The sequence below is a fragment of the Pteropus alecto genome, unplaced genomic scaffold (assembly GCF_000325575.1).
Source record: "Pteropus alecto unplaced genomic scaffold, ASM32557v1 scaffold101, whole genome shotgun sequence".
In the NCBI taxonomy this organism is placed as follows: domain Eukaryota; kingdom Metazoa; phylum Chordata; class Mammalia; order Chiroptera; family Pteropodidae; genus Pteropus; species Pteropus alecto.
The window spans coordinates 7,025,184-7,035,646 of record NW_006432945.1 but is presented as its reverse complement, the minus strand read 5'-3'; the positions used below and the strand labels follow the sequence as shown (position 1 = coordinate 7,035,646).

At 38.3% G+C, this 10,463-nt stretch overlaps 1 pseudogene; it reads left to right on the top strand.

The window, feature by feature from the left end:
* Positions 1 to 489: 489 nt before the first annotated feature.
* LOC112476577 lies at positions 490 to 612 on the top strand (annotated as a pseudogene).
* Positions 613 to 10,463: the final 9,851 nt, after the last annotated feature.

Below are 10,463 nucleotides of genomic sequence, written 5' to 3'. Positions count from 1 at the left end.
TCCTGATTACAGGATGAGGGCAGGGAGTTTTTATGAGACAAGGGAATAATTATATGAATAGAAGAATGAAATTTCTATTGGTGTTAAAAGCTGAATTACTCTTTAGTTATACATAGCTGGTTACTGATTTTGTCTTCAGAAAGAGTCTGTAATCAGTTTTCATGTTCAGGAGGTGTGCTTTCATGTTAGCTATGCAAATGATTGTAAGACAGTGGTGGTTCGGCCTAGTCCAAGGGTTATTTTGCCCAGTTCAGACATTCCAAAGGTTCAAGAAGCAAGACATGCAAGGCAGTTCCTTTGGGATGGCTACTCTGGCTCCATTTTTAAATGGCTCCACCCAGTTATGTAAACTTTTCACAGTTCTCTGGACTTGTGAACTGCTTGGAATTTCCCAAACACACCATGCTGAGCTGTGTCTTTCTTATTCTGGTCCTTCTGGACTCCTTTCCTTTCATCAGTTGGTTAACTTCCACTTTAAACTCTCTTCCAGTCTATGGCCATGCCACCCTGAACAAGCCCGATCCTGTCTGATCTCGGAAGCTAAGCAGGGTCGGGCCTGGTTAGTACTTGGATAGGAGACCACCTAGGAAGACCAGGTAGGTGCTGTAGGCATAAAAAATAAAAAAAAAAAAACAAGGGATTGTAAGCTGACAAGGTCCTTGCAATCTGTAAGGTCATCCAAGGGTTGCCTCGCCTAAAAATAAACAAATAAACAAACACTCTTCCGAGGAAGAGTCTCATTCTTCAGGAAACCTTTTCTGATTTCTGCTCCTCCTTTTGACTGCTTCTTTGTGCTTTTATAGCATTTACCAAATTGTATGGAAAACATGTTCAGGGCCCAGTAGGAAGCAAACTCATGGAGGGTCTCATTTCTTATCATATACTAGCTCTCATTGTTTCCTAAACTGTTGAACTCAACTGGTTTTCATTATGGATCTGTTAGCTTCTGATAGGGGTAGACAGAAGGACAGAAGGAAAATAAAGCTGTTACCCATAAAATCAGTGTTGACTAATATTAGACCTTGTTAGGTGCATCCTGAAGCCTTGGGGAAAGACTGAATTGCACCATTAAGAAAGTCTGTCTGCTGGAGGGGAGGGCGAAGGAGTAGTGTTAGAGGAGATGAAATAGTGATGGGTGATGAGAGCTAAATGGTAGGAGGGCACAGATCTAGATCTATATTATCTAGGTCCATTTTAAATATTACTTTAAACCACCTTAAAACATTTATTTTCCTTATAACAATAACTTAATTATCTAGAGACTAGAAAACATTAACTCTATTACCAATACTCAGAAACTTAATTAAGACTAGATAATGAAGATTTGGTAATTCACCTTTGAAAAGTTTCTGCTCTGTGTTCCATAGTATGGGAAAAATATAATCCAATTAGGAATTGATTATATTATCATTTTAAATAAAGAAGCTATTAGGTTAGCAAAAGTAATTTAGATGAGTCTTCCAGATGTTTAGTACAATGACTTTTTCAATATAGAGCACTTCCTTTGTGTCTTCAGACATTTACAGAAATTAATGTCTGTCTGACAGCTGTAGTTTTAGATTAAACTGCTGCAAGTGGTTTTTATGAGGTGGTACTTACTGCAGGCAGTGTTATGATGGCAGCTGGATTGCTTACTCAGAATTTATTATTGCTCCCTGGTTTGCCTAGTCTTGAATAAATTTCTAAAAGCTAACACCTGTGTCCTGTAAACAAGCAGTGTTTTAATTAAGGAACAAATCATTTGCTCATTCACATGTTGTATAATATAATGCAAGAGGAAAAGAAAAATTCTAAAGATTGGAAGAGTTAATTTGATGTGACCTTTATTTATGTTCACAGGCGACAATGGCCATGGAAGAAAAAGATAAGATTTTTATTACAAAAAAAGAGAGAGCTTCTTAGTTTTGTTTCATAGTGCCTAGGGAAGCAAATCTCAAATGAAGAAAAATGCTTTATAGGAAAATGGGATATAAAATAAGTAATTTAAAAGTGATTGTATTTTCTGATATATATTTCACAGTTTTGAAAACAAATTAAGCACTTCTGGCCAAGAAGGCATAGTAGGTAAACGCTGTGCTCACCTCCTTTCATGACCACATCAAAATTACAACTAAACTACAGAACAGCCATCATTGGGAGTCGCCTGAGCTCTGGCTGAACAGAAGTCCTGCAGCTGGGGACATACATAAGAAGCCACCTTGAGGCTGTTAGGAGAGGTGGAGACGTGAAATGGCTGAGCCCACACCACATGTGGCAGTTTAGAATCAGAATGATATCTTGGCTGCAGAGGTTCCCCCATAGGAACAAGAGGTCCCGGCCCCACACCGGGCTCCCCAACCCAGGGTTCCAGTGCCAGGAAGAGAAGTGTCCACCACCTCTGGCTGTGAAAACCAGAGAAGATCATGGCTGAGTGAGAGGAGGGCTCTGGGTGTCAACAGACATTCTTCTTAAGGGTCACATGCTGACGGACTCTCTAGCTCTGAGCTCCAGCAGTGGGGCAATTGCTTGCCAGGGACATACCGGGAGGAAACTGAATTGTCTGGCTTCAAGGCAAGGGCTGAAGGGGCAGCTTTCTCCCAGACATGTGCTGGCAGAATCCATTGATTTTAGTTGAACCCTTCCTGCTCCTGCATGCAGATGCAGGCAGCTGCCATATCTGAGTCTCTATCAGTCTGACTAACATAGGTCATCCCATCCTGGTGATTCCCTGAGACCCTGCCCCGCCCAACTTGTGGGCCCACCCAAGCCACCTCCAGTGGCTTTTCCATACATATGGCCTGTGTTGTCTCATGCTTCGGACTTTACTAAAATCTCACAAAGGTGCACAAAACCCACACAAGCATTTGGCCTCAGCGTGCCCCATGCCTGTTGCTGAACAGCCCAAGCCTGGCACTAGCAGCAGCCAGCCTCGTTGCTCTGGCTTGACCCTTCAAAGCATCTCTAAGCCCAGCAGGGGTGGCAGCTATCTGTGAATTAGGGGTAACTCTTGACAGGTGGCCCTGGGCATAGCACAGACTGTGGCTTAACTTGGCCTGCGTCGAGGCCCCTTCCAGGAGGCCTTGGGGCCGGTTTTCCTGATGGTCTGCTTCAGTGGAGCTGGAGCACCACTCTGGGCTGTATCTGAGGATGACACATCCAAAGGTCAGACTGGGCAGGCACCAGAGGGCTGCTAAAGTGAATCCAGCTCCGTAGGGTCAGCCCCTCACTGGCCAGTCCTCATAATCAATCAGCCTAGGAGTCAGTCCCTCCCACTGACATGCAAACAGCAGCCAAGGCTACAACAGGAGGGCACATACAACCCATACTAGGGACACACCTGGAGCACCTGGCCTAGGTGACCAGAGAAGATTGTGCCACTGGGTCCCACAGGACACCTACTACATAAGGCCACTCTGCTAAGACCGGGACTTAGGATCCCTACCTGATACATAGAAAGAAACAGAGAGGCATTCAAAATGGAGAGACAAACAGGTCCCACATGAAAGAACAGAACAGAGCTCCAGAGAAAAAACTAAACAAAATGGAGACAAGCAGTTTACCAGATGCAGAGTTCAAAACGCTGATTATAAAGATGCTCAATGAACTTAGAGGAAAAGAGATGAACGCAGTGAGAACTTTAATAGAGAGATAGAAAACATTAAAAAAAGTCAAATGAAGAATACAGTAGGCGAAATGAATACATTAGAGGGAATCAACTGTAGATAGATGAAGCAGAGGCTTGAATCAGCGATTTAGAAGATAAGATAGCAGAAAACACCCAGTCAGATCAGCAATAAGAAAAAAGAATCCAAAAAAATGAGGGTAGTTTAAGGGAACCTGTGGGACAACATCAGGCATACCAGCTTTGCATCATAGGGGTACCAGAAGGAGAAGAGAAAGTACCAGAAATTTAAAAACCTTTTTAAAATTAATAATGACAGAAAACTTCCCTAACCTGGCAAAGGAAGTAGACATTTAAGCCCAGGAAGGTCAGAGGCCACAACAAGATGAACCCAAAGAAGCCCACAGCAAGACACATCAAATTAAAATGTCAAAGGTTAAAGACAAAGAATCTTAAAAGCAAGAGAAACTCAATTAGTTGCCTACAAGAGAGCTCCCATAAGATCAGCTGATTTCTCAACAGCAACTTTGCAGGCCACAGGGATAAGCACGAAATAGTCAAAGTGATGAAAAGCAAGGACCAAGGTTACCCAGCAAAGCTGTCATTTAGAATTGAAGCACAGATAAAGAGCTTCCCAGACAAGAAAAAGCTAAAGGAGTTTGTGAACACCAAATCAGTGTTACAAGAAATGTTAGAGGGACTTCTTTAAAAGAAGGAAAAAAGGTCAAAGATATGAAAAGTAAAATGGTAATAACTAGACATGTATCAACAATTACTTCAAGTGAGAAAGAATTAAATGTTCTAATCAAAAGATATGGTGGCTGAATGGATAAGAAAACAAGACCTTTACATATACAAGAGATTTACTTCAGATTGAGAGACATACAGAGATGAAAGTAAAGGGATGGAAAAAGATATTTCATGAAAATGGAAACAAACAAAAAATCTGGGGTTGCAGTACTTATACCAGACAGAATAGGCTTTTAAACAAAGGCTGTTTATCGTGAGACAAAGAAGGACCCAGAAATTTCACTTCTGGGTGTTTGTAGGAAGAAAATACTACTTTGAAGGGACACATGCATCCATATGTTTATTGCAGCATTATTTATAGTCGCCCAGATATGAAGGCAACCTGGATGTCTATCAGTGGATGAATAGGTAAAGAGGTGGTACATATATACAATGGGATGTTACTCAGCCATTTAAAAAAATTTTAAAGGAATGAAATCTTGCCATGTGCAACAACATGTATGGACCTCAAGGGTACTGTTCTGAGTGAAGTAGATCAGACATAGACAGATGCCATATAATTTCATTTGTGGAATATAAACAAAATAAATGAACAAATAAAACAGATACAGAGAACATTTTGAGGGTTGCCAGATGAAAGGGGGCATTGAAGAGGTGAGTGAAAAGGGGGAAGGGATTAAAAAAGTAAAAATGGGTAGTTACAAAATAGTCATGGGGATATAAAGTATAGTGTAAGGAATTTAGTAATACTGTAATAACTGTATGGTATCAGATGGGTACTAGGTTTATCAGGGTGATCACTTTGTGAGTTATGTAAATGTTTAATCATTATGTTGTACACTTTAATATATCATGTTAACTATAATAGAAAAATAAAATTATTTTTAAAAATCAAATTAAGGAAACAAATCATACAGCATAAAGACGTAAAGTGTTGGCTGTGAGGTTATAAGTTCTCTTACCTTAGTCAAATGTGGTAGACTGAAAAATGGCCCCTCAAAAGATATCCACATTCAAATCTCTGGAATCTGTAATGTTACTTTATGGAGGGTGGGGTCTTTGCAGACATCATTAAAATCTCAACATAAGGAGATTATTCTGGATTATCTGAGTGGGCTCTAAATGTCATCACATGTGTCCTCATATGAGAGGCAGAGTGACCACAGGCAAAGATTGGAGTGATGTGACCACAAGCCAAGGAATGCTAGCAGTTATTCCAAACTGGAAGAGGCAAGGAATAGAGTCTCCCATAAAATCTCTGGAGAAAGTGCAGTCCTGTCAACACCTTGCTTTTGGCCCAGCGATACTGATTTAGGAATTCTGGCCTCAAGAACTGATAGAAATAAATTTGTTTTATATCACCAAACTCGTAATTTGTTGCAGCAGTCTTAGAAAACTAATGCAGTAGTCATTCTTCAGAGTGTAAATGGACATTTCTAAATAGCTCCATTTACCTAAGGTCTCCATTTTGAGAGGGTATAATTTATCGCTCACTCATATTAGACTATAGTTCTGTTTCAAACACTCTGAATAGGCCAGGCCATTCTTATGATTAGAGCAACTGATAAACATCTTTAGGCGCAGAACTCTGAGGTTTTTTCGCTCCAAATAAGTTATATTTAATGCTGCTGCTGCCTTTTGGTGGGGGTGGGGGGGGAGTGGCAGGGGAATGTTTTATTCAGTCTGGAAGCTCCCTCTTGGCTTCTTTCCTAAAGCTGCTGCACTCTGGTAAGAGTACAATTTAGACTCCTAAAATCATAGGACACAATGTCAGACCTTTTGCCTGCACTTGTGCTATTTCATATCAATTCTTCTTTCACTTATACTATAGAAAATGTACACTTGAGGTTCTTACTGAGAATTAAATTACTTACTATGCCCTAGTATGTGCCAGGATCTCACTTGAGGCGTTAGTCTATTAGGGAGTCTAACCAAAGGATGAAGGCCCTACGGGTGTTCTCTACACTTCAGTCCTTATATTTTTAATGATCAGACAGCAGTGCACCTGGTGCATATTGTCTTAATCCCCTCAGAGATGGTATATGTGTTGGAGGGATGTGGTAATCCAAGAAACACTCTTTGAATGTCTCTGAATGTTCTGCAAAGCTGTGGTTCAGGTTGCCCTTCTTTATCTAGTGCCTTTCTTGTAAAGAATCTACATGTTTCTAATGGAATTTGAGACAGAAGTGTTTCTATCCAGTATTTTTCTTTTTTCCTCTTAAGATTCTAGGAACTACACATAGTGTTCAGCCATAGACAGGTCACTAGCAGTAGACAATTGACAAAGAAATTTGCCTTTTTTTTTTGTTATTGTCAGTATTTGTTATAGAAAAGGCCTTAAACAAGTAGTCTTGGATGAGCCTGCCAGTTGATTTTTTTTATCACATGAGGCACTTAATAAATATTCTTACGTTCTTTTCTAAAATAATTTATTCTTTTTGAAAGGGGGTTGATATAAGATTTTTAATAACTTACAGAGTGGCTAAATAATTTTTTTCCTGGTCTTTTACATGTGGGGGGTTGAGTGTTAAGAAATAAGAATCCTTGTATAAAGGAAATTGTGTCCTCTCAGTTTTATAGCTAACATTTATTGAATGTGCCAGGCACTTTATATGAACATCTCATTCAGCTTTGCCAATGACCCTGAAAATAATTGTCATTTTCCTCATTAAAAAATAAGGTTTGAGGAATTGAGAAATTTGCTTGTGGATTTATGGCCAGTAACTGCCAGCACTAGGATACAGTTCCAGAAATCACTTAGTGTGCTTTCTAGTTGTCTCATTTGTTGTACCACAATGTAAATACATCCCTAAAATAGGAAGTTCTCTGCCCTTATTCTTGAGGAATTTGTGGTTTCGTGGATCTATTTTTCTTTCTGAGATGATCGTGATGGTCTTAAGAGCAAATATATGGCCCAAGCAAGAGATTCTGAGGGTGAATGGAACCTGTATTAATATTATCTTTAATTTTTTTCTGCACGAAACCTATTCTTTGCCACATCTAACCTCTGTAGACTTGATCATGGTATTTTAATACTCCCCTCAAACAGTTTAAGGATTGTAGATTAGGGGTGGGATAAAAATGGCACTCTAGGGGAGCCTCTACGTTATTTCGTTTGCTAGGTACTATTAAATGAATACTTACGTAGAAACAAGGTTATTAGGGTTCAGGTCCCTCTACTAGTCTTCAAAAGACCAGTCCATATATACAGTGAACCTAGTATACAAATAAAAATTTCCTAGTATTTCAGACACATTATTTAAGTATGATATGTTTTTAATGGAAAAACTTAGAATGGAAAATTTATTTTAATTTTTTTAAGTATAGGGGATATACAATATATTAGTTTCAGGTGTTCAATATAGTGATTTGACATTTATATACCTTACAATGTGATCACCACACTAAGTCTAGGAATTATCTGTCATTATGCAAACTGAACACAATATTACTGACTCTATAGAGTAAAAAGTTTAGTTTCTAAGTTGGGGATTTAATACACTTTTTTCCTGAAAAAGTATTTTTTATATTCCTTTTTAAAAATTTGTAATTCTTAAAGCTTGAAGTATTATAAGGTAATTTTAGGAACCCAATTCTGTATGTTAGAATGATCAATTTTTAATAGCTATATTCATATTATTTTGAAAATAGACACAGAATTCCTAGGACAAGGATAGATTGTTAACAGCAGTGACTGGATCAGTTCTCCTCCCCCCCGCTCTCCCCCACCCCACCCTCGCCCAGCAGTGTACTGAGAGCCAGATGTTTGGTAGGTGGGGAACCTAAAAAATATGGATCTGGAGCTTCTGTACTTATTACCTGAGAGAGCGACCGAGACCTTTGCTTCTGGTATATTTTCAATTTAAAGATGTTTCGGTCTGTTTCTAGCTAAGACTATTAATTAGGAATTGTTGAATTTATTTCTTGGTATAAAGTTGAGTATAGCATTCTCATCTAATTTTAAAAATCTATTTCTAGATGTATGCATTTTTAAAGCTTTCTTTTGGTTTTGTCAGAAATTGAGCTATAGTATTAAGTATATCAAAAAACTAAATTTTGCTTTTGTGAACAAGTCCATTTGTTTTTTATTTTTATTTTTTTCTGTTTCTGTTTGATTTGTACTTTTATAATGATCATATTTCCTTTAGGTTCATATTCTGATTTCTAATGGTCAATTCATTTTTTTCAGTCTTCATGGTTTTATTGTTTACAAATTACAAGTTATAAATACTGGTGAGATTTCATTATACATCCTATAGATTTTGATAAGGTAGTAGTTTCAAATTATTCATTAATAACAAATTTGTAATTTCAATTTTGATTTCCTTTTGCCCATTCCGGAGTGGCTTTTGACCTTCTACTCAACCCCATTTGATTCTTGAGAAGATCACCATTGTGTCCTCTCTTTAGGGCTGTAACATCTTGTGTGTTTTCCCCTCTACTTACCAGCAATACTGACCTACCTTTCTAACATGTCTATTCCTTTGAATAGATCCTTCTACTTTAAATAAATAGTTCCCCTTCTTCTCTTGATTATCTAACCCAGTGCCCTTTTAAAAATCTTTTATATAGCACTTAAGAAAGCTTTAATTTATTGTGTGCATACTTGTTTTGTTTACTGCTCTTATTCCTAGTACTTTTTACAGTGTGCAGGGTACAGTAGATAATCAGTATTTGAATGAGTGGATGGTATATAATTTTATAAAAGGGTTGGGGCAAGGAGAGGAATCTACCTGGATAAATAGGCCTGTTCTCAGGCAGATTATTTTTGGTAAAAATGCTTCAGGAAAATTGATAATATAGAAATTCTCTTAAAATTAACCAAATCTTGTGTATAGCCCTCTAGAAAGCTTTTGGGTAGTTAAGGAGAGCACATATATATTCCACTTCGAAGATTCCTAGTTAAATCATATAAGTGCAGCATTGGTAAGCAGTGGTTTTCTTTATGTACCATTTAAGGTTCATTTTTTCCTTTCTAAATACCTTACTTTACTCATTTAAGTTTTATTGAAAAGCAGGCTCATAATAAAGTAGACTCATTTCTGAGTGTAGGAGAAAGTATTAGGACATATTAAGTTATTTAAGTCTATGGGGTAGACATGGAAGCAATTGTAACACAATACAAGTAAGTCCAAAGCATGGAATGTACTTTATACCTCTGCATTAGTTTTATTCTACTCAGACATGTATAACCTTTTCTCTCTGGCTTCTTTCAGATTTTTTTTCTTAATCTTTGAGTTTCTGTAATTTGAAAATGATATGCTGAGGTGTAGTTTTTGAGGGCACTTTTTCTGCCCGGTGTTCTCTGAGTTTCCTGGACCTGTGGTTGGTAATCTGACATTAATATGGGGAAATTCTCAGTCATTATGGTTTAATTATTCTGTCTCTTTCTCTCTTTCTTCTCCTCTTGGCATTTCCGTTATACATAAATTACATGTTTTGTCATTATTTTGCAGCCCTTGGATATACTATTCTGTCCCCACCACCCCCACCCCCAGTCTTTGTACTTTTTGCTTTTTGATGTTCAAGGATTCTATTGGTATATCCTCTGGCTCAGCGTTTCTTTCCTTAGCTGTATCCAGGCTACTGACAAGGCCATCAAAAGGCATTCTTCATGTCTTTTACAGTGGTGTTAATCGCTAGCATTTCTTTCTTTTTTTTTTTTTCCTTAGGATTTCTACCTTTCTGCTTACATTGCCCATCTGTTCTTGCAAGCTATTTTATCCATTAGAGCCCTTCACTTATTAATCATGGTTGTTTTAAATTCCTGGTCTGATAATTCCACCATTCTCGCCATGTCTAGTTCTGAAGCTTGCTTTGTCTTTTCAAATTGTGTTCTTTACCTTGTATGTGTTGTCATTTTTTCTAGATAGCAGGACGTGATGTACCAGGTTAAAGGACCTGCTGTGAACAGGCCTTTAGGAATGGTGCAGGGAGAAGAGAAGGGCTCTATAGTCCTATAATTAGGTCTCTGTTTCAGTGAGCCTGTCCCTCTGTACTGTGTACACATCACAGGTGTTCTCAGACTTCACCCCACCCCTTTAGGCGTGGCAGGATGGCTAGAATGAACTAGAGTTGGGTATTTCCTTTCGCCAGGTCAGATGGGTTCCAG